General features: G+C 34.9%; 1 long non-coding RNA gene across 1 annotated transcript; it reads left to right on the top strand.

The window, feature by feature from the left end:
* The first annotated feature begins 4,757 nt into the window (after positions 1-4,757).
* LOC134472588 (uncharacterized) lies at positions 4,758-22,821 on the top strand. Its single transcript, XR_010042475.1, has 3 exons — positions 4,758-5,123; positions 22,299-22,458; positions 22,598-22,821. It is a non-coding gene; the product is annotated as an uncharacterized LOC134472588 (long non-coding RNA).
* Positions 22,822-23,985: the final 1,164 nt, after the last annotated feature.

Here is a 23,985-nt window from a genome sequence, read left to right as displayed (position 1 = left end):
AGAAAAAATTTAAAATAAACTTTAAGCTTTTTACTCATTTCTGGACAATAATCAGAAGAAAATGTTGTCAGAGAGCAAATTAACTAAAGGTAGAATTCATGAAGATTTTGTTTTTTCATACTATTCTTTCACAGCTTCCCAAGAATTAAGGAGTTTGTATCAATGGGGAGAAAAATTCAGTCAAGAAATCTTTGGAAATGTCAATGCAATCAGTAATTCATCAATAATTTAGCAGTTGTATTAATTTCCTATCATTGTCGTAACAAATTGCCACACAAACCTAGTACCTTAAAACAGACATTTATTGTTTTAAAGCTTTGGCAGTCAGAAGCTCAAAATTAGTCTTGCTAGATACAAGTCAAAGTATTGGCAGGATTGATCCTGCAAGTTCTAGGGGAGGATTAATTCCATTATTTTTGCCATTTTTTTAGGGTACCCACATTGTTCTAATAGTGGCCTCTGCTTCCACTTTCAAATCTCATTGTACAGTATCTTCTAAGCATTTTTCTTTGCTTTTGTAATGGTATTGCCATTACTGTCTATGAGTATTATACGTCCTTTTTATAAGGATGCTTGTGTTAACCTGGTTACGAGTTCATGTATTTATGTAGTACCCACCCCCATTAAGATGATCAAGAATCATCTCTTCCTCTCAAGATCTTCAACTTTATCATACACAAAAAATCTCTTCATGCAGTGTGAACTAATGTGTTCATAGATTCTAAGCTTTAAGATGTGGACAACTTTAGACTACCCTTGTATGGAACTGTCTGCCAAGTATTTCAGTATAAACATCAGTGAGATGCTAGAGTTAATGGAGTGGTTGCAATTGCAGATTTGAACTGCTTGGTCTGGGCTTTACAGTCATAATATATCCTAAAATTAGTACTAAAATATGAGACTACAGAAAGCTCTGTTGTGAGTCTGACTTGAAAAATACATTTTCACATTTTATCATTATCTAATATTTTTTCCAAATAAGGACTATTGAAGATGTTTATAATTTAATTTCATTTAATACAGTATTTATTTAGCAGATACCATGTTCCAGTCCAGAATCAAATATCATCCAATTGCATAAGAAATGTGTAAAATAATTACTACAACAAGAAGTTTACGATATTTCTACTCAAATCATTTCAATGACAGCTGCTTAATGGCCAAGCATAATGCCACATGCCTTTAAATCCAGCACTTGGGAGGCTGAGGCAGGATAATTGCCACAAGTTTGAGGCCAGCCTTACACAATGAGTTTTAAGCCAGTCTGAACAACATAGCAAGATCCTGCTTAAAAAAAATTAATTTAAAAGGACAAAAAATCAATAATGTACCAATCTAATTTTAAAAGAAAAACAAAAACACAGATAAACTTCAATAAATACCAGAATATTATGTTTATTTTCACTTTACATAAGAATGATGGTGACAACTGTCTATGTTAACTTCAAAACATGTCTTATATATACAAAAGTCTGTGGAGACTAACTCCATATAAACAAGAAAGTTACTCAGCTCTAGAAAGTTGTCCAAATATCAAAAACAAAAACGCAGCATTCGAAGGTAAGATTGCATTGTTATCTGTGAACCTCTGGGAATTGTGCACGTATTAGCTCTTTAAGGGCTGTTTGTTTTAACTGAGTCATTACTGAAGGTAGAGAGGAAAACATAATTAACTAGGGCTCATCGTATTCTGCATCTGTTTCCTTTCTCAAGAATAAAGCCAATTCAATAAGATAAAAAGTCCAAGACTGACAAGAGATCAAGAATCCACAGTCATCAGCTACAACTTATCATTATTTCTGTGAAAAAATTGACAAAACTGATTTACAAAGACTGATTATACTTTGGTATGTAGCAATCAATTAATTTTTGAGTAATAAACCTATTTTGTGAAACCACAAACTCAATCAGTATAAAAGTCTAAGTTAAAGCACCAAGGAGAAAAAGAAAATGAAAATTAATTGGTCTAAAAATTCTGACAATGAATAGGAGTATCAGTTTGCACTTATATAGAGTAGAACTAAAAATATAGTTCTAAGTAATTAAATGAGATTATTGATTAATGCATGCAATGTAATGATTTCTTAATGTACGCAATGATTGCTTAAAAATAAAAATATTTCAGAAATATTCCAAATTTTAGTACATCTTATAACACTATATTTTGTGTATTACTTTTGTTATTTTCACTTGAAGCATAAAAGAAACAGTGAATTGAATTGCATAGCACAAACACTTGAACATGAGGACAATCCTAGTCACAGCTAATGCTTACTGAGTGCTGCCTGTGAGCTGATGTATATTTTATGATTACATGTGATGTGACTTTTCTTTTTTTTTACTTTTATTTAGGGAGAAAAAGAAAAAAAGCAGAGAAAGGGTACAAGTTTTACAGGTTTACAGAAAAAAATAAACAGTAGGAAATCACTAGTTAATGGATTATATATTGTCATCTTAGAAATAATAGTTTAAGTTACAAAATTAAAGCTTATAAAGTGGACATTCCAGCAGTGAGACTGCAAACAGTTCTGTTTAATGATCCAACAAAACTCAGTAATATCATTATCTATCTTATACACTTAAATATACATGCAGTTATATCGTTTAGAGCACTTTCTTTTCCTCTCTTTTGTACAATGACAATTACACATTTTGGGTTTTATTACTCCCACAGTTCTTATTACTTTTTTGGAAGAGAGTAGAACCAAATGTGACATAATAGAACAGAGTCAGTCAAATCAAAAGGATGGACATAATAGATAATGTAAAAGCATAATACAAGGTGATCAACAATGGTTACCATGATGCCTCCCGCTATTTCTAATAGAATCGCCTATATCATCAGTTATAATAAAATTGAACAAAACAGTAAAGAACAAAACCAACAAAACCAAAACATTGGAGACATTATAGGTCTTCAAAAGTAGATAATAGTCAACCAGAATGGGCATCATAATGAATCCCACTATCTTCACAGCTGTTGCCTAAACTTTCGAACCTGATACTATCAAGTAAAACAGAATAGAGGAACATCAGGCAAAACAAGATGGTGAGAGCAATACAGGGCTTTAAATCAAGATAATGGAAAGTCAAAGTGGGTTACTATAATATATCCTGCTATTTTTTAATTTATTTTTCCCTTAATTAAAAGGATAAAAATAAAAAAGTAAATAATAAAATGGAGATTGAGATAAAAGAGGACATAACAGCAAAACAGCGCAGATCAAAACATAACCATTTAAGCAAAATAGTGTTTCATCACAAGATAATCCCGACATAAAAGTAGTTACCATATTGTCTCTTTCCTTGAAATCTTTTGAGTATAACTTCGTATACTGTAGCATCAAATATATCAAAACAATGTAAAACCATTTAAGAGAATGACAGTATTACAGGGTATTTAGAATCAACTAACAGAAAATGAACAATGGTTTCTGTATAATCTCCTTGTCTATAAAGGTTTTTGTTATACTATCACATAAGATACAACCTGTTTAGATCAATGGAGACAGAAAAACAAAAGCTTGATGAGACTTCAAAACAAGATGATACTTAATCAGAAGTCTGCTGTAATTCTGATGGGTGTTCCCTTGTAAGTGATCTGTTTCTTGTCTCTGATGGCTTTTAATATTCTGTTCTTATATTGGATTTCTGGTATTTTGATTATTATATGCCTGTGTGTAGCTCTGTTTGGGTTGTAGGTGGCTGGGGTCCTGAATGCTTCATACATCTGAGTATCTTTACCTTTTGCTAAATTAGGAAAATTCTCCTGGATTATTTCTGCTAGTAGCTTTTGTAGTTCATTTGTTTGTGTCCCTACTTCTTCTTTTATGTTTTTAATTCTTAAGTTATAGATCCTCTTATCATCTTGTAGTCTTTGTATTGTTGCTGTTTGTTTCTTTGTTATTTTTAAGAAGTTTTTCATTTCATGCTCCCATATTACAAATCTGGCCTCCAGTTCAAATAATCTGTCCTTAGTTTATTTCAAGCTGTTATGCCAGTTTTCGATAGAGTTTTTAGTTTCCTGGTAGTCTCTTTGAACCTGCTTTACATATTCTATGCTTTCTCTATTTTCTCCATCAAACAATTCTCCCCTCTTTTTCTGTTCTTCCATTCCACCATCTGTTTTTTCTTGGGTGGTGCTTAGCATTTCTCTAACTATTCTGCTTATTTCTAGCTTCAGGTCATTAATAACTTCATTCCTGAACTCCTTTATGAGGCTCTGGAGATAGCACTTTATGTCTATTGGTGCGGTGTCCGCTGTTGCCTGTTTCTCAGGATTGGGAGCCGAGGGGCCTTTCTTGTTGCTTCCTCGTCCCATATTCTTTGTTCCTTATATATGCAAGTGTATATAGGAGGCCCAGCTTCCTTCCCTGTTGGCCACAGTCTGATTGAATTGTGCTGGCTAAGTGTTCCCGCCCACCACAGTGCACCAGGGAGTTACAGACCAGGCAGCCTATGTGGGGCCCGCCCCTCCAGGTCACCTTCAGGTGCTGGGACCTGGGCTGTGCTAGCCTACTGGGTCTCAGCCAGCAGTGTCACATAGGCTAGGCACTGCTCACCAGTCCCGCTTGAGAGGGGGATACGTGACTTAGGTCACTACAGCACCCTGTTCTGGGAAGTCTGCCCAGTCCCAGAATGTCCTCTGTTGGAGTCTCCTAGATCGTGGAAGAGTCCCAGTTTCTGTCACTCACCACAGGTCGATGTACAGCTCCCTGCCCGTCCTGCTCTCAACTCCATTCACCAATTCCCGTTCTCAGAGCTTTCACATGTCTCTCTCCCTGCAGAGCCGATTCAGACACAGCAGTGGCAGGAGGAAACCCAAATCGAGGCTCCCAATGGCACGGGCTCCAGCTTCCACGCTGAGGCTTTATCTGTTCCTGTTATAGCACCAGGATTGCATTCCCAGTTGGTTTCTCTCAGCCCAGTTCGTTCTTGGGTCAGCAGGGCATATCTCCTCTCTTGCTTAGGATTCCTCACTCTCACCATTCCTGGATTCTAAGCTGGGACTTTTAGAGAGCCTCGGTAGCTGCTGCTATCTGTCTGCCATGTTCTCCCGGAAGTCGTGATGTGACTTTTATGTCTTTCAGCAATTTGAGATCAATCACTTCTGCTCAAATAAGGTAAAAAAGTGTTTCTTGTTGTTTCCTGTTATCTACCTTTTATTTTGTTCTTTATATTTTGGGTTTCTCATGTAAGAGAAGGGTGTCTAAGAGATGGGTGAGGGAGAAGAGAGGGGAATGAAAACAGATAGAAGTTTAAGTTTGTCATGCTCATGTACCAGCTCCTCGCAATTAACGCTATCATGCATTACAAACATGTATTAATAACAAAAATACAGTAAAAAGGATGATAGGTTATTTGCTTTAATATGCTTTCCATATAGAAAAATTTGAATTGGAATTCTTGCTTATTACAGTAGTGCATGCTTTTAGCAACAATCCATTTAACTTCTCTCTTATTTCTTCCATCTACTTGGAATGCCAGTTCATTTGAGCCTCTGACCACAGGTCATTTCCCACAGAACATTGCTATGACTCTTTCAGGCATTAGTCTAATGCGTTATCTTTTGCTAATCTGCAGAAAACAAAATAGAAAGATGCTTTACACTTCAGCTTTTCTGTAGCCGAGAGCAGGTTTGATAGCAGAAGGCCCTTCGTGAACTGATAAGTACAGAATCGCTGACGATGTGCAATTTACCACCAGAATAGGAAGAGCCAAACAGTACTCTACAAAAGAACGCTGAATACCTTTAATCATTTTGAGGGATTTGCAGACATCAAAATGGATGCAAAACACAAGTGAATTCCAGATAGTTAGATTTGATTTCTGAAATTGCTCATTGTTCTGATTGTATTGAGAATTTCCCAGTTTATACAGCACTTTAATCCTTTTGCTTTACTTTCAATGTGCTAACTCTAATAGTGTATTCCCTTATTCCTCCTGCCTTGCATCTCTTTATTTTCCTGTATCTTCCAGAGAACCCTCTTTACTAAGTAATTTGTTAAAAGATTAAATTGTCTTCAGTATACTCTTCATAACCCACATAAAGTAACATGTTGTCCTTGTAGTTAACTCCAGCATCCAGTAAAATGTTGAGGTTGAAAATACAAACTAATGTAACTTACAAGCATCCTAAAAGTATTAGAAATGACTTTCATCACTTTTGAGCCCTTGGGATGGTTTCAAGAGATGAACAGTTGTGAGTACCTTGAAGTGTGTATCCAGATCTAGGATGAAATTATCACAAAAAATGTTTGAATGTTAAAGTGTACATTAATACATAAAATAATATAAAAATGAAAATATATTGTGAATTTCTCTATCTTAGGATGATATTCTTATGCATGAGGAGGACGGGGATATACTGTCCTGGAAGAATTGCACAGCCATCTGGGGACAAGCCCTTAGGTCTCTGGAGTATTAGCTAGCTCTGGATACCACTGTTGAATCCAAACTATGAATTATTAGACTATAGCAATCTATAAAAGGCAAAAATCTGATGAAATAGGTCTATTTTCCACACTATTCCAGGGCCATTTTCTGCAAAGGGCAGGTTTTCATTTTTTGTAATGACTGTAGTTACTCTAACTGACAAGTGATAGCCTTTTGAACAGAACTATAACCAGTTGGTAATGGACATTCAGAATTTCCAACCAGAGACACTTATGATTATAGATATCCTCACAAATTCCTCAGCATCTCTTCACTGATAAGTCTTTCTATGCTTCTTATTTTCTAGCTTGGCATTATGACCTTTGGAGAGACAGCATTTTCCTTTAAATTATGACATGATGGCAAAAGCAAAATGTGAGGCCTCAGGAAGATATCTGTAAAATAACTAACAGTGCGACATTTCAATGTGTTACTGAAGGTCTAGATCATGTTTGAGAACTGTATTTAGAAAGTTAATCATTATTACTAAAAACTGAGAATGACTTTCTCAATGTTTAAAAAACTTTAAAAAATAAAATCAGCACTCTGATTCTTCTCCCAAAATCTGTTGACTCAATCATCAAAACTATTAACATGCCCACTTTGAGAAGAGTGATATCAATATTATAGAAATGGAGATAGGGCTCAAGTGAAAGAAAGTCATTCTGTTATCCTCAGGATGTGCTTTTGCTCAAACAATTATGCTAACTCCAAAGAAATAGTTGCCAAGAACTGTAACAAATACCAAGTTGCCGTGTTCCTTAAACCCAGGCTGAAATTCACAGTCTCAAAATGACTTCAGAGCAAATTTACTTCAAGGATATTATTTTTAATGTAAGATTCAATGCTTTGGTTTGGTACAGTGCTTTTCTTAGCCAAGGACATGTAGATATTGTAAAATAATAATAATTGGGAATTTTGAACTTTGAAATCAATTCCATAAAATACCTTACTATACATGCGTGTGTACAGAATGCTGACATATTTAGATTAGATTTCTGAAATCAAATATCACTGAATATGTCATCAAAATATCCAAAAATGTGAAATCAGCTTTTAAAGTTTGGGGTTATTTATTAATTTCCTGGAGATGACATAACAGAGAAATCCAGAACAATATTTCTGACATCAAATTGTGGCAGCCTGCACTTCCTCTGAGACAAGCAGGGAATTTTCTTTCCCACACCTTCAGCTCCTGCTAGCCCACTGTGGCAGCCTCAGGGCCAGCCATCACACAGAATTTTCCCTGTTTTCTCCCAGTTCTCCACCTCTTTGCGTAGTTCTCCTTCTGGGCATGTCTGTCTGTGTCCAAATGCTCCCTATTTATAAGACCAGTTAGAATTGTACAGGATCAAAAGCCACTCTAATAATTTCACTTTAATTATGTAAAAACCATATTTTCCTATACAGTTTATTTCCTGAGGTACTAATAGCTAAACTTTAATTTTTTTTTTTTTTTTTGGTGATACCAGGGATTGAACTCTTGATTTATGCTTGCCAGGGAGGTACTTACACCAGTGAGTTAAATCCCTGTACCTCTTTTTTTTTCTTTAATCTACAAAGACAATTTAATTCCTACTAGAGTATATGAATTTTAATTTTAGTTAGAAAAAATTGCCAGTTTTCCTTAACATCCACTACATTTGGGCTGGAGATGTAACTCAGAGGTCTAGCACATGTGTGGCCCTGGGTTCAGTACCCAGCATCACACACACACACACACACACACACACACACACACACACACAGTCCTATGTATGCTGTCTTTTGAGGCACAGAATAACGTCAAGTTCCATTCACCTGACATAGCCATAATTTGTGACATATTAGAATTCTCTCTGATGTAACCAAAAGGTTTTAGACACCTACTTTTGCTCTCAGACTTGATTTGAGACAAAGTATAATGGAATTATTACAATGAATTATCTCAATTAAATTATAATAGATATTTTATATAAGTCCCATTTAAAGTAATGCAAATAAAATTTCTTTTGCCTAACAATTTTACTCTTCATACATTTCTATTCACATTATGTTGTTTCCAAGTGTTTTTATAAATTAATGTTTATAAACTGTGTACTTTTCATGTCTGCTATGTTATTTCAGCTATACTTCCGGATGACTAGATTCCAAGTAAGAAAGCACATTTGAGCTATTAAACACTTAGAAGCTTATGGAAAAATCACTTTTGTCCTCTCCAAGTAGTGAAGTATACCAGTGGGGGTGTGGCAATTAGATATTCAGTTGTTATTTTCTGAGTACTAGTGCAAGATCACTGAGGACAGAATTTCCTTATTGAACATTTCAAAACAGCAACTTGGCCTTATTCTGTGATGAACTTGGTGCACAGCTTTTATCGTGGCATAAATGAGCACAGTTTTTATAATCACTTGTCTGCTACTATAAGATTGTGCACCAGGCTGGATTCCTGGGGAAGAGAATTTATGGTGGCATTTTTACTGTAGCGTGTTTATTAATGGATTTCCCATGGAATCAGCACTTAAGATGGGAACAAGCAGGATTGATAGGGGAGAGGAAGCAGCTGAACTGTGACGTAGAACCAAAGTAGTTTTCAGTGACCCGGGAGAAAGTTCTAGAGGAAAAATAACTCTTTAATGTTCCTGGTTGGACAAAAATGGCTAGTTCCCTCTAACCTCTCAGAGATCAGTCATTGGATCTGACTCTCTTGAAGTAGCAGTGGAGTTTTGGAAAGAGGGTCTCTGCTGGCTGAAATAGTCCCTGAGGGAGCCAATAGGGAGCTGCCAAGAGTCCCCAGGCCACTACAACAATACATTCTCTTCTGCTGGGGCATCTGAGTGGCTTCTCCCAGTGTGTCCTCAGAGCAGATCTGCTAGGATAGTTCAAATCTTTTTAATCACACTTTTGCTGTCTTTGTGCATTACTATGAATCCACATAAATTACAAAAATGTTAAGACTGCATTTATTGCATAACAATAAAGTGCATAATTTTGGATTTTCTTGAACTTCACTTTCTTTATTAATTTTCCTGGAACACCATATCACGGAATATTGCTTCACCCCCATCGTAACTTCTGCTCAGTGAATTACAGGAAGTGAATGACTTCTGCTCAATGAATTACAGTGAATATGGGTGTATTTCTTGTAAAATTACTAAATCCCAGAAATTACAACATCATCCTGTTATAATGGGGTGAGGGAGAGAAGATAGGCATATAATTCCACAAAAATAGCCCCCCCCTCCCCATCGAGTACTAAGAATTGAACTCATGACCTTGTGCTTGCCAGGGTGATTCTGTGCCACTGGGTTATAGCCCGGGCCCCAAAATAGCATCTTACCACAAAATGTGAAGGTCAGAGAATGATATGACCTCATAAGCAATAAATGTGCCTTTGTCTGTGCCATGGAAACAATCAGGAACAAACTTGTGACCTCTTCCCACATTCCTAGTACTGTCTCTGAATTCCCTTTAAACCAAACTATTTTTTGGTCTCACAAAGTCCAAATTTATTTTTTCTGTTTACATTTCAACCTTGAATACATACAATGCCTTTTAAAAAGATTGAATAGAGAAACAGTAAACATTCAGCTTTGTGCAATCATTTTAAATTATGTCAAAATAAGAAGCTGGACAAATATACTTGTGTTCCAATAGAAAAAGAAATGACTTTTAAGGAAAATACTTGCTTTTTAACATGGGAATCAACAAGGTTAATGTGAAACATTTAAAGGAGCAAGGAAAAATCTAATTCTGTGGCTCGCTACCTATCATTTGCCTGTCACATTTATCTGAGTGAGAGAAAGTCTGCTCAGTTTTAATTAGGTGCTACTAATATGTAACATCTGCTTATTATTGATCTTTTTCTGTGTTGAAGTTCAGTGAAATTACATTTATGTCTGAAATATTACAAAATTTTCCATTGCAATTAAGTTACTTAAAATGCCTATTTGGATTATTGAAATAGATTTCTATCTTATTTCCCTACTTTTTCATAAAATTAAAACAGACTAATTCTCTAGATTTACAGTTGTGTTTGGAGCACCTCCCTGCTCAGAAAGCCTGTCCACCTCAGAGCATATAAAATTTAGTAGAATGTCTTCATCTTAAACACAGCTGATTGTTTTAGCTCATATTTAGGCTTTTAATTTACATCTTCTTTTTATGGGCCTTGTTGTATCATAGCATTTTACTTCCTAACATGAGGCCAGTCAAATCAGGCATAATTAAATTCTCAGGTGTGAAATTAGCAGTCTATAAGATAGTGTTCACCCTTTCTCCATTCTTTCATTTTGACAGAAGTTAGCTACATTTTTATACTTCCCATAACCCTAGTATTATAAAAGTTTGCTTAAAAATAGCTTTTATTTTATTGAATCATCTAAACTATACATTTCTTTTTCTTTTCCTCTCTACTTTTGTTGTATGTATTGTGGTACTATGAACTTCTTTTACAAGTTTTTTGTTTGTTTGTTTATTTGTTTTTTTTTGGGGGGGGGTGATATTGTGGAAAGAACTTTAAGGTTTAGGATTTTATTCCCAGAATGTGGTCAGCAATAGTGAATGCACCTTTCTCACACGTGATCAACTATAGAGAAGTTGTTAGACATGACAGGTAGAAAACATGCATCCATCATAAAAGAAAGTGCTTATTTCTAACATAGAGAATCTATCAAATTTAACAAAATATTTATTTGTCATAAAAATCACCATTAAAATTTTCCTCATAAAAATTGCTGATGAATCTTATCTAAAGCTGCTTTTAGATGATTCCTCAATCTCTTGTTACCTTCATGGGTGCAGATTTCTTCTTGTCTTAATCGATGAACAAGCATCACAATCAGTTTCGCAGAAGAGTCTGATTCTCTTTTTCTCAATCTTCTGATAGTCTCTTGCCCAGAGACATTCATGGGTTTTTTTGCTCTGACAGTTCAGGATTTGATATAGGATTTGATGAAGTTAGTGGCTTCTGATTCTCCTCTTTGGCCTGCAACTCATAGCCTCATCTTTCAAAATTGATTTCTTTTTTTTTTTTTTTTTTTTTGATTTTTGTTACATGTGAAATATTTTTCTTTTGTTTACCATTAAGAGATTCCATTCCTTTACCAGGTGTTGCTTCAGAATCTCTGATTTCAGAGTGCTCATCTTGCTTACAGGGTTTAAGTTTGAGTTTCTATCACTAGTTCCTTGGAAGTCACTCAGGTACCAGCTGCAAATCCAAATATTGGGGGACAACAACTATAGGGGCTATTACGGGTGGAAGATAAATTGAGTCCAGAAATTCATTTTAAAAACTAATAGAACTTTCCCCTTTTCTCATTTTTTTATTTTCCCTTCTTTCTTTTTCCCCTTTGCCCTCTCTAGTTTCCCTTCCCATTTGAGCATTTCCTTCCTTTTTGATAATAATCTAGTATGTGTTTTGTTCCTTATTGAACTTTCTCACACCAGAGACATAATGAGATACTTATACATGTGTGTTTGATTTACTTAAGAGTATGGTCTCAGGGTGCCTCCATTTACCTAGACATGTGTCAAGTTTATACTTCTTTATGGCTGAGTAGTACTCAGTTGCATGAAACCTCTCCATGTCTTCTTTATCCATTCATTGGTTTATAGGCATTTGGGCTCTCTGCTGTGATGAACGTGAGTGTGCATATATCACTGTGGTATGATGTTCTTAATTCTTTTGGGAAAATTCCAAGAGGAGGAATAGCTGGGTTAAATGTAACCTATAGTTTTATTTTATTGGGGACTCTCCATACTAATTTCCACAGTGAAACTGGATGTCAGATTTTTCTTGCAAACGTCAGATTTTTCTTTACATTAGGAAGAACAAATTCCAAAAGATAGATCAAAGAGATAAATATAAGAGCAGAAAACTAAATAACATTAAAAATTAAGCATGAAGGAAATTTTTTTTGTTGGTGTACATAATAATTTCTTGGATATGACACCAAAACCTTGGGCAACAAAATAATAAATTTTATTTCTTCAAAAGAAAAACTTTTGTATGTCAAAGGACACTACAAAACAGTCCTCAAAAGAGGAAAATTTCATAATTCATATATCTGACATGCTATTAATATCCAGATTATATAAAGAAATTTTAAATGATATCAACAAAAAGCAAACAAACAACCCAATTAAGAAATGTACATAAGAAGAAAAAATTTTCCGAAGAAGATAAGATATACATTAAATAATGGTCAACATCAAATAATCACCAGGAAATTGTATATTACAACTCCAGTGAGATACTGCTTCACTCACATTAGGATTAGACTAAGGTAGGAAAGAAAAATAGAAGGAAGAAAAAAAAGGGAAAGGAAAGGAAAAGAAAGATACATTAGTGAAGACATTATCTTAGTCACTTTTCACATTGCCACGACACAACAACCTATACCTACAGTTAAAAGGATGAAAAGTTTATTTTGGCTCACAGTTGATAGCATATGGTCAGGTGGATCCAGGACAAAAACAGCATAACAGAGGAAAGGGACATAAGATATTTGCTCACATCGTAATGGCCAGGAAGCAGAGATACAGGGAGGAGTGGGAGAGACACACACCCTTTCAGGTCACTCCTGCAGGGACCTGCTTTTTCCAACTAGATGCTATCTTGGCTTTTTTTTTTTTTTTTTTTTTTTTTTTTTGTCTTTTTCGTTTTTATCGGTATCGGGGATTGAACCCAGCCCCCTAGATGCTATCTTCTAACAGCAGTGTAACCCTAGGATTCAGTCACCTTTCAAAAACCAACTCTGAGTGCAGGAAGCCTTTGGGGAACATTCTTGATCTAAACCCTAACAGATGTGCAGATATTGAAACATTTTTGCATTGCTGGTAGAAATATAAAATAGTGCAACTGCTGTACAAGAAAACATGGTGGTACATCCAAAATTTAAACACAGAATTCACAAATGATTCAGCAATTGGTTGTGTTTATATATACCAAAAATAAAAAAAGCTTGAGAGCAAAGACTTCAATAAATGTTTGTCTCCCAGCATTCCATGCAGCATTACTCACAATTGCCCAAAGTGGAGAAAGCCCAAATGTTCTTTGATGGATGAATGGATAAACAAAATGTGCATGTACATAGTACATTGACAGAAAATTGTTCATTGATATCCTATATTTATATTCTATCAATAATTTCCAAATAAAGATTAATCAAAGTTTTTAATAACATTTTCCAAATTCATGATTCTCATCATCATATCAGGCTAATGTGTTAGTCAATCAAAAATATACTAAACTTTGCTCAGTGTACATTTCTCCTGTGTGCTGGGCATCAGAGTAAGAATCCTATATATAGAGCCTCTAATCTTAAATGTGTTCTGAAAGCTTTAGAGGTGAAGTTCAATTTATGTAATATATCTAATTACACAAAAACTAGAGGGCATATGAATCTTTACATCCAAGTCTATTTCTTCTTTATAAAGTGCCAGCTTGAGGGATTCACACCTCTTTTCTTACCAATTCCATGATGTATATTTATGTTTATTTTCATCTCAATTTTACTCAGAAACTTGGTGCAGTAGGTGAAGCTATCTAAAGTTTTCATCATGAATTACTATACGAAATACAGTTATGGATCCCTCCATTATAGAATTCGGAGTAAATGCAATGAGTTTCAGGAGAATTGTTACTTAGAACATACTTGAAAAGAAAAAATTTTCTTTTCTATGACATTAACCAACAATTTGAGACGAAATCTTACTGATCACTTTGACCATACTATTATTGGAAGTACCAGGCCTGTGCTCCAGAGTGTTTTACGGAATCCACATACCACATCCTTTATATTTTTTCTCTACGCAAAACCCTTGTCTTTTGGTCCAGCATGCTTTGACAAGTGATAAAGCTTTCATGAAAATTTCAGCAATTTTTACTCACAGATGTGTTATTCTGTTACCAGAAAGTACCAGTAAGACTACTTCACTGGGATGAGTTATGCATAATTAAATAAAAATCAAAGTTTCCTTATCTGCAGATGAAATAGGACTCCTAATCATAGGTTATAGAAGCATTGTGGTGGAATCTAATTATTTTAGTCACAGGCTGAATAAAATAATTGTTATAAGCTGAAGATTATTTCTAAATGGACTAGATTCAAACTTATTATACTATTTTTAGCTTGCATAGTAATTAAACACTATTTTACAATTTTTGCAACACTAAAAAAGGAAAATTGCAAAAAAGTCTAAATAAAATTCCTGGGAAAACATATTTGCTGAGTCTGAAGACTGTTTTTTAGAGCTCTCTGTTCATTCTTTCAAAAATTACACATATAAAACATAAATTTAAATAGCATCATTATTTTACTATGAAAGTACAAGGCTACATAGTTAAATATAACACACAATGATATACATATAAGTAAAAAGTTCTGTACTGAAATTAATGATGCAGTGTTTGAAATAACCAAGTAAATGTATTGCTAAAACATGAGTCATTACTTCATATATTGTTCAATTGTAATGTGTTTTTTTTCCTATTCCCTGAGTTTTTACTCAGTGGTAAAATAAGCTATAAAATCTGTCTGTGCATACAACTGCAGAAAAGAATATCTTGATATTTAATGACCCCAAAATGATGCAGTTTCATGAGATTACAGAGTTATGTAAACTTTGATAATACTATCGCAGAATAAGATAGAAATCATTTGTTTATTGCTTTTCAACTCTGTGTACCCTACATTATGTAACCTAATCAAAAATATTGTGTTCTCTGTGTTTTGAATAGCATGTTTCTCTAAGACTGTGAAAAAGATGGAATATAGCAAAACAACACATCTAAGAATTTATTGTAAGTGGAGAACATTTGAGTTGTCAGCAATACACAGAACATAGATATAAGCAACATGTCATGTATATTTATCCCTAATGATCTCTTGGCTCATTGTATTAGAAAAAATTTTATCAACTCTCATAGATATGATTTAATATGTAATTGCATATTGTGTTTTGAAAATCATATCAGTGTCTCCAAAGAACATCAGCCATTACTTAACATCCAAAAACAAATGCAACAATCTTCAGCACTCTTGTTTTTGTTTGTGTTGTTTTGCCATAGAGGCCTGAGGTCTTAGTAAAAGTTAATGGTCTAAATTACTACGAAGCACTTTATGAGACAAAACCACGGCAGATCTCATCACCTAATCTGTAGCAGAGAACAAGAAGCTTGCCACAGAGGACAAAAAGAAATTATCCAAATATTGTAATGAGATTTTCATGGTTGTATTTGGGCTTTTATTACAACAGATTAGAATACAGGGAAGCTACAACCACAATGTGTGCACCAAGGTATCAGATGTTTAATGTGTGCCTTGTGCTGTTCTCCAAAAGACTGGTTTAGTGTGGGGAGCCTAAAACTGGCCTCCATTATATAAAACACTGGCTCCATCTTGTGACAACCAGTAGCCATCTTAAGTGCTTATAGCTGTTTGTAGTGCTTAGTTTAGTTTCTGCTTCTCCATGCCCTGCTGTCTCCCCCATAGTCATGCTCTCTTTACTACTAAAATAAGTTTCTCTTGCTCCTACCCTGCCCATATCCCTGAAGACACATGCTCTTCCCTATCGATTGAGACTACCTGCTGTTGCCTAGCTACCTGCTGATGTCAAGAGCCTTAGCCCCCCACTCCCCCATATCCTATATAAGTATGACATTGCCTTTCAATAAACGAGACTTGATCAGAATCCTGTCTTGTCTCCATTCCTTGTGTCTCTTGTCCTTTTTTCATCCCCACTCCTCCTCTTGGGTTCCCGTTGACTTACCCTCGGGTCAGGAAGTAGTTCCTAGCTTGGGACACTTTAGAGCACCTTAAATCATCCCAAAGCAAACCCTCTGGATTTCAGAGACTGAACAATGGTACTACAGTGGACAAACTCATGGGATTTTGCAGTCTGTAAAGCTAAAAGAAGAAAACTTGAAAGAAATTCTTCCTAAATAACCTCATCTATCACAAGTGTAGGGTATCTTTACTCCAAAAGCTGGAGGCAAGATAAGAGACCAGAGAAGTATTCAGGAGGCCAGGACAGGAGATCAGAGTCAAGAGTAACCCAAAACAGGACTGGAGAACAACGAGCTGATGTCACCAGTGTAATAAACAATGAGCCTGCAGACACAGCAAAGGAAAGATCCACAATAAAGTGTAAAACAAAGAACAAAGCAATGAAAAGACAAGAAAATAAAAGAAAAAAAGCATGTCAATTTTTGTGGCAAAATAACAAATAGTGTAATGTACATGTAATTAAAATTAAAGAAGAAAAGAGCAAATGGGTCAAAAAATCTAAAGAAAATGTCTGAAGACTTGCCAAAAGTATTGTTTGCTATCACATTATACAGTCAAGAAACTGAGACATAATTTACAACATCTAGTAATGTAAGAAAGAATAAAAAAAAGAAAATCACATTTAAGAACATCATGGACTAACACCTAAAAACTGACAATGAGTAATAAATCCTAGAACAGCTAGAGCAAATAATAATTATATAAGAAGGAAAAAATATATTGTAGTGATTAATTAGAAAAAAGGGAGTCCTTAGAATACTGAAATGACTGTGACAATGCTCGGGAAAAATCAGTATTCTGCAACTAACACAAATATTCATCAAAAAAGAAAAAAAGCTAATTACAGATGAACCAAAGCATACATATCTGTAGCGGAAATATGTTGAAAAGTTAAATAATGACATCAAATGGAACTTTAGATTTGTAAGAAAATATAGAGGACCTTAGATAAGGGGAGAGGAAAAAGTGAACGTTGAATGTAGGTGTGTACCACGTATTTCTACTATAATTATAGATACAGAAATTATTAAGAAAAATAAGAAAAACAAAACAGTATACTTTTGACTTCTTTGCTGAAGTACAGATAAAAGGGTGGAACACAAAAGGAAGCTATAACAGGATCAATGAAATAGTTCAGATTCTTGCAGTGTATGATAGTGAAATAAACTTGATATTGATTATGATAGCAGAAAATAGGTAAGACAAGTCCCAGAATAATTTAAAATTTAACACAAAGTAGGACACCCAAAATGGCCAGAAAAAATGAAATTCAGAAAATATTCAAGTCATTCAAATGAAGATAGGAAAAAATAGAAAGTGAGGAATAAAGGTTACACAGGACAAATAGAAAGTAAATGGCTGGTGCTAGACTAAAACTGATCATGTTAGTGATTAATTACCTACAAATGAACTGACAAATCTCAAAAGACAGAGGATATTTGTGGGGGTGACAAAATACAGAAACAAGTTATAGGAGAAAGGTGTTTGTAGGCATGGAAAGCCTCTTTGGTTTTTCTAAGTTTGACTAGAGAGATTTAAAACTTCATTGGAGGGAAAGATTAAAAACACAAGAGAGGACTGATAAATACAGTATGGAGCACAAGTTAACCACTGCTCCCTACCCTCAATAAAATGCAAGAGAAGAGGTAGCCACTTAAAAGAAAACACACACACATACACACACACACACACACACACACACACACACACACACACACATATATTTCCCCCACACTCCAGGCTCTTATAACTGCACTAGCACCTTACTTATGCACTAACTCAACCTTGCATGTAAGGTTCCTGTTAAGCAATCTGTCAATCCCAGATGGGAGGCTGTGCAAAGGACTAGTGGGTCCACTTAGGCAATGCACACGGGTGTTGATGCCAGAGTTAAGATACTACGGCCTGAGGTCCATCTGTGACCATCCAGAAAGCAAACCAGGTTGGGACAAATTCCAGATATTGACCTGGTGGGAGAGGGTTCCCAAAACATAAAAAAAGGTAACTGAATCCCAAAGCCTGGGTATGTTCTACTTTCTAGCAACCCCTAATCTTTGGAGTAGCTGTGTCCCCCTTTTCCTCTTTTCAAGAAAATGTTTCCTTTTTGAACTTTATTCCATTAATTCATTTCTGGAGCAGCAGAGCTGCAGTGTACACCCCAAATGTGATGAAATATTTTTTTTTTTGAATTTAAAAAAAAGTATGTTATTAAGAAATAGAAATTTATAACAAATATGGGGAAAATATAGCATGGAATGACAATGCCATGGCTTAAGGTATGTTATGTTTACTTAAGGTATGTTATGTTTCATGCAGAAAAAATATTTTTAGGAGAAATAATGTATAGCAATAAAAAAAATCAATACTTCTTAAGGCATGGAAATTCTAAATATACATGCACTTAATAAAATAATTTTGAAATGTACATTTGAACACTTAACAGAAGAAAATTAATATACAGAATAAACTGATATTGTTATAGATTTCAAAATCCCTTTCTTATGGATCAAATAGACACATTTGTCAAAAGTAATGCATGATTGATTTTAATAGAATTACAAGCCAACTTGAACTATTTGGTATTTATAGATTGTGATATCCACCAGCTCTTGAATTCTTACAGTGATTCACATACATGTACTAGTTTTTGGAGACCACAAATTCACAGTGACTGGTTTTATGTATTTCCCTGTGGGATGAAAGGAAGGATTGGGACTGTTGGTAACACCCATCTGTTATTTTCCACTGACTCTTCCAAGCATAAGATCATCTATACCTTCTTAAATCATCTCAGGATTGTGCTCAAACACAATATACTTCTAAGCATAAGATCATCTACGTTTCCTTAAATCATCACCGGATTATACTCAGATCAAGATATTTCAAACATAAGATTATCTCTCTGAAGTCAGAGTCTTTGGATGAATTATAATCCTTTGCTAACCCCACCTATCACTGTAGAAATCAAGTGAATAGTGACAGTTGGGGAGTGGAAAAGGTTAGATCCGGGGACACTGACTTCCCAGCCTTTGTTGGAATAGGATACTTTTCTCTGGTTTTTATTTTTCTCGTGACAGTCTTGAGACTGACAATTAGGATTCTTGGTCAGGTTTTTGATATTGACAATTGGGACTCTTGGCTGGGTCCCTGATTGTAATTCTTAATAAATAAAAATGAATTCAAATCACCAAGAATACTTTATTGCATTGAAAATACATCTAAAACAAGTTTAAAATGATAGTTTGATGATTCAAACATTTAAAAATTTAGTCAAAGGAAAAACTGCCATGAAAATAGGAAAGTGTACATTTTTAGATTTGTAAATATAAGTATAATTAAATATAAGTACTTATATTAGTATATACTTATATTAGAAAAGAAGGGAGTAAAGTCAATGTCTTATGTACCTTATTTATATTTTATAACTCATTTTGTTGTTTATGGTTTAAATATGCATAATGATCACATCATCATAAGGAACTTGATCCTGTACGAGACATATCTCTATTATTTTTCTCCATTTCCTTCCCCTCCCTTTTGCCCCTCCTATCATTTTTATTTTCAAAAGCTTTGTTTTCATTTTATCTTTGTCCTCTCATTCTTTCTTTTTCCTTCTTTCCTTTTTTCTTCTCTGCTCCCTTGTGCAACTTCTCATTTGAACATTTTCTTCCTGTTTCACAATATCTATTACACATTTTCTTTTTTATTTACACTTACAATTTTTCACACCAGAGAAAGTGTGCAATATTTACATGTGTGAATTTGATTTATTATACTTGAGTGTGGTGCGTGGGTGCAGCTATTTACCTGTGTGTGTCTCAAGTTTATCCTTCTTTATGGCTAACTAGTACCCCATTGTCTAATAAAATACATCTTTTTTATCCATTCATCAGTTGATGGACATTTCAGCTGTTTCCAATACTTAGCTATTACAAACTGTGCTGCTATAAACATAGAGGTGTATAGAGCTCTATGGTATGATGCTTTTAGAAAGAATAAAAACGTAAAATATAAACAAAACTATCTTTTAAATGAAATTATAAAGTGATTAAAAATGAAATTACAATAAACTAAGGAAAAATAAGATTTTTGAGTGAAAATAAAGCTTGAATGTTGCTATGAGACTTAGAAATAGTCTTGTATCTATGCTTATATTTTTAGAAAGAAGATAATAGCAAATTTAACAATATAGATGTCAATTCATTAAAATAGAAAAAGCATAAAATAACAAATGAGAAATGAGAGAAAGAAAGAAAGAAAGAAAGAAAGAAAGAAAGAAAGAAAGAGAAAAGTAAATAATTGAAAGGGACATGGGCAATAAGCATGGTGGGGTGTGTATTGACCACAAAGAGTATGCTAGACAGCTAAGTTAGAAATTAATGAGCAGTCAGCAACGGATTGGGCCCTCAAGGAAGTCAGCACAGAGGACAAGACATACAAGTTGTGGCTGGAGACAAACCTGAAGAAAACCAAGCCAAAGAAGGAGTGCAATACCCAGGCCTATGAACCTTCTCAGAGAAACAGCAAATTGAGATGATGCTGTATAATAAGCAGCACGTGGTCCAGTGAGGACAGATGAGCATCAAATAGAAAAGTGGTGGCTGGAACATATAGATACAACCCTTTCCAGAATGCCTTTGTTCCTGCCATATACCCTTGCTATGCGTTTTATTTTCTGTTGGATCAACATTAGCTAAGTAACTATATTTGTAATCCTATAGATTCATTGCAATTTCACCATGTTGAATCCACAAGGTAATTTTGTTATATAAATTACCCTTTGCAAAAAGACCTCAGTGGCTATCCATTCAGAACCCTCCTGGAAATCCAAGAATGGGTCTTCTTGTTATTTCCAGGAAAATTTTCCCAACTTCGCTTTTTTTTTATTTAGAGAAGAAAAGCAAAACAGAAAAAAGGATAAAAATAACAAAATTTCAAAAAATAACACTAAGAAACAGAAATACTTGTTCAAGTTGCAAAATCAAAGCAAAAAAGTGGAAAATCAAATGATGACAGAACTAACTATTATGTTGGGGAGTAACAAGAACTTAGTAGTATGATTATCTAAATTACACACTTATACATACAGTTATATCCTTTGGATCACTTTCCTTTCTTTTCATTATTGCAATATCTATTATAAAAAGGATGGGAGTGTAGAATGGTGCAGACTGTGGAAACCACTATGGAGATTCCTCAGAAAACTAGGATTGGAAGTTCCATTCAGTCCAGCTATTCCCCTCTCGTGTATTTTCCCAGAAAAACTGAAAAGGTCATGTCACAATAATATATGTGCACTCATGTTTATAGCAGTACAATTTACAATAGCTAAATCTTGGAAACTGTCGGTGTCACTCCCGGCCGGCAGGAAGGACACACAACAAAGTCTGGCAGTGGACAACCTTTTCTTTTATTCAGTTCCCCGTACGGGCCACCAGATGTCGGTGTCACTCCCGGCCGGCAGGAAGGACACACAACAAAGTCTGGCAGTGGACAACCTTTTCTTTTATTTTCCTTCTCCGTACAGCCTGCCCCGGGAATCCTCCCGGCCGAAGCCTCTGTTGGTCCGCTCCCCGCGGCTCCTTGCATGCTTCTCCCTACAGTCTGTCCCGAAGCCTCTACCGGTCCGCTCTCCGCGGCTCCTTGCGTGCTTCTCCCTACAGTCTGTCCCGAAGCCTCTACCGGTCCGCTCTCCGCGGCTCCTTGCGTGCTTCTTCTGCTTCTTTTGCTTCTTCTTTTTTTCTTGGCGGGAGAGGCACTCACTTTTATAGGGTTACAGTGGCCAACCAGTTCAAAGCGCGCGATGCGGGCTGATTGGCTAACATCAGTTGTTGCTAGGCAGACTATCTTACAGGGCGGGTTGTGAAGCAGGAGATCTTACAGGGCGGGTTGTTTACCAAGCAGGAAGCAGGAGATCTTACAGGGCGGGTTGTTTACCAAGCAGGAAGCAGGAGATCTTACAGGGCGGGTTGTTTACCAAGCAGGAAGCAGGAGATCTTACAGGGCGGGTTGTTTACCAAGCAGGAAATAAGCGCCATCTTAGCACACTCGATGGGAGGGGTAATCTAGCTCAGGCTTTGCTCTTTCCTACAGGCCTCACGTCCGCCAAGTAAGGTGACCGGGCTCGGCCGCGGCTCCCAACAGGAAACAACCAAAATGCCCAATAACTGCAGAGGAGATGAAAAAGATGTGGTATTTTTATATAATGGAATATTACTCAACTATAAAATGGATGATCTTGAAGCTTTTATAGGTAAGTGGAGGCAACTTGAGACTATTCTCATAGGTGAAATAAATCAGACTCATATTTGTAAATATCATTGTCTCTCTAGTAGTATAAAAATGATAAAACTGAAAGAGTAATAAGATCTCCCAACTTCTTACTTTGGTAGGAGACTTCATTTATTGATGTTGAGATGCCAAGACCTCAGCACATCTGACATCTAAAGGTCAGAGTTTATCTTTTCCATTACAGAAGCATGAAGAACTTTTTTGGGGTCAGGAAATAATTCTGTATTTTATGTGTTTGTTATATAAACATATACTCAAATAAGTGACAAAAATTTTGCATTTGATCATGTAACACCTGACTAATTTATTATAAGTAAATTACATAATAAATAAATAAAACATTCAATTACGTAACATTTTCTCTTTCATTAGCTAAATGTACTACATTTTAAAAATAATATTTGAATCACTGTTTTATTTTGATACTATAATTTCATCCAAGTAGCTTGAACTATTTGTACAGAAAGATTTTATCTGCATAGTAATTGTATTCAATATTTTTAAATTAAAAGTCATTTTATATCACCACACTAATGGCTGTTTCATACCATTTGTGTACAGTGGCTCTGAAAAGCTGTTTACCTACTTCGAAGGGTAAACTTTTCTGACACTTGACTTTCACTTGGAAAACAGAACAACAGAAAAATTTAAAAAATAGAGAAAGGTAGTGGATAAAAAGATGCCTTGAAAATATTTATTCATCTTGTTTACATATATAGTTTACAGCAAAGAATTGAACACAGTAATACCTCAGTTCATGAATACTTCTATTTGCAAAAAGTTTTAATCACAAACAAAAGCGTTCAATAAAATGCTTGCATTTATAAACTCTGCACTAGATGGCAAACAGTATCCTTTCATCCTTGCCACGCAACCAGACATGCAGCTTTTTGCAAAGTTGTAAGGGAAATTAAGTTCATAAACTGAGATGACACTATTTGCATGTAAGCTTCACTTAATATGAAGTAAATGAATACTTTTCTTGCATTCATCATATAAATGAGGAAACTTAAAGAAAGTGCAGGTGAACTCTTATTAAAGCAAAAATACAAGGCAAGAGACAGAAAGTACTAATAAAATCCAACAATGTGTAAAAAGGAAAACACATCATTACTAGCATGATTTATCTCAGGAAAACATAACAGTTGAAAATCTATTAATGTAATTAGAAACATGTTTCATAAAAAAATCAAACATATGCTCATCATATTATCAAGCCATTCCAATCCTAGGTGTATCATACATATATGAAAGCTTTTGTCTTTACAAGGATTTGTACATGTGTATTCACAGCAACCTTATTCAGAAGGCTAAAATTTGAAATTATCTGAAATGTCCATGGTGAGGTGAATCGATTATACTGTATTATGTTTAAATAATAAAATATCCATAGCAATGAAAATTAATAAAATACTGATACAAAGAACTTTGATAAATCTCACATGTATGCTGAATGAAAGAAAGTACACAATAAAGAATACACCTTGTA

Source organism: Cavia porcellus, unplaced genomic scaffold (genome assembly GCF_034190915.1).
Source record: "Cavia porcellus strain 051 isolate PalLab524CR breed Dunkin Hartley unplaced genomic scaffold, mCavPor4.1 scaffold_24, whole genome shotgun sequence".
NCBI classification, from domain to species: domain Eukaryota; kingdom Metazoa; phylum Chordata; class Mammalia; order Rodentia; family Caviidae; genus Cavia; species Cavia porcellus.
The sequence above is the reverse complement of the archived record's forward strand: the minus strand, read 5'-3'. Positions and strand labels throughout refer to the sequence as shown.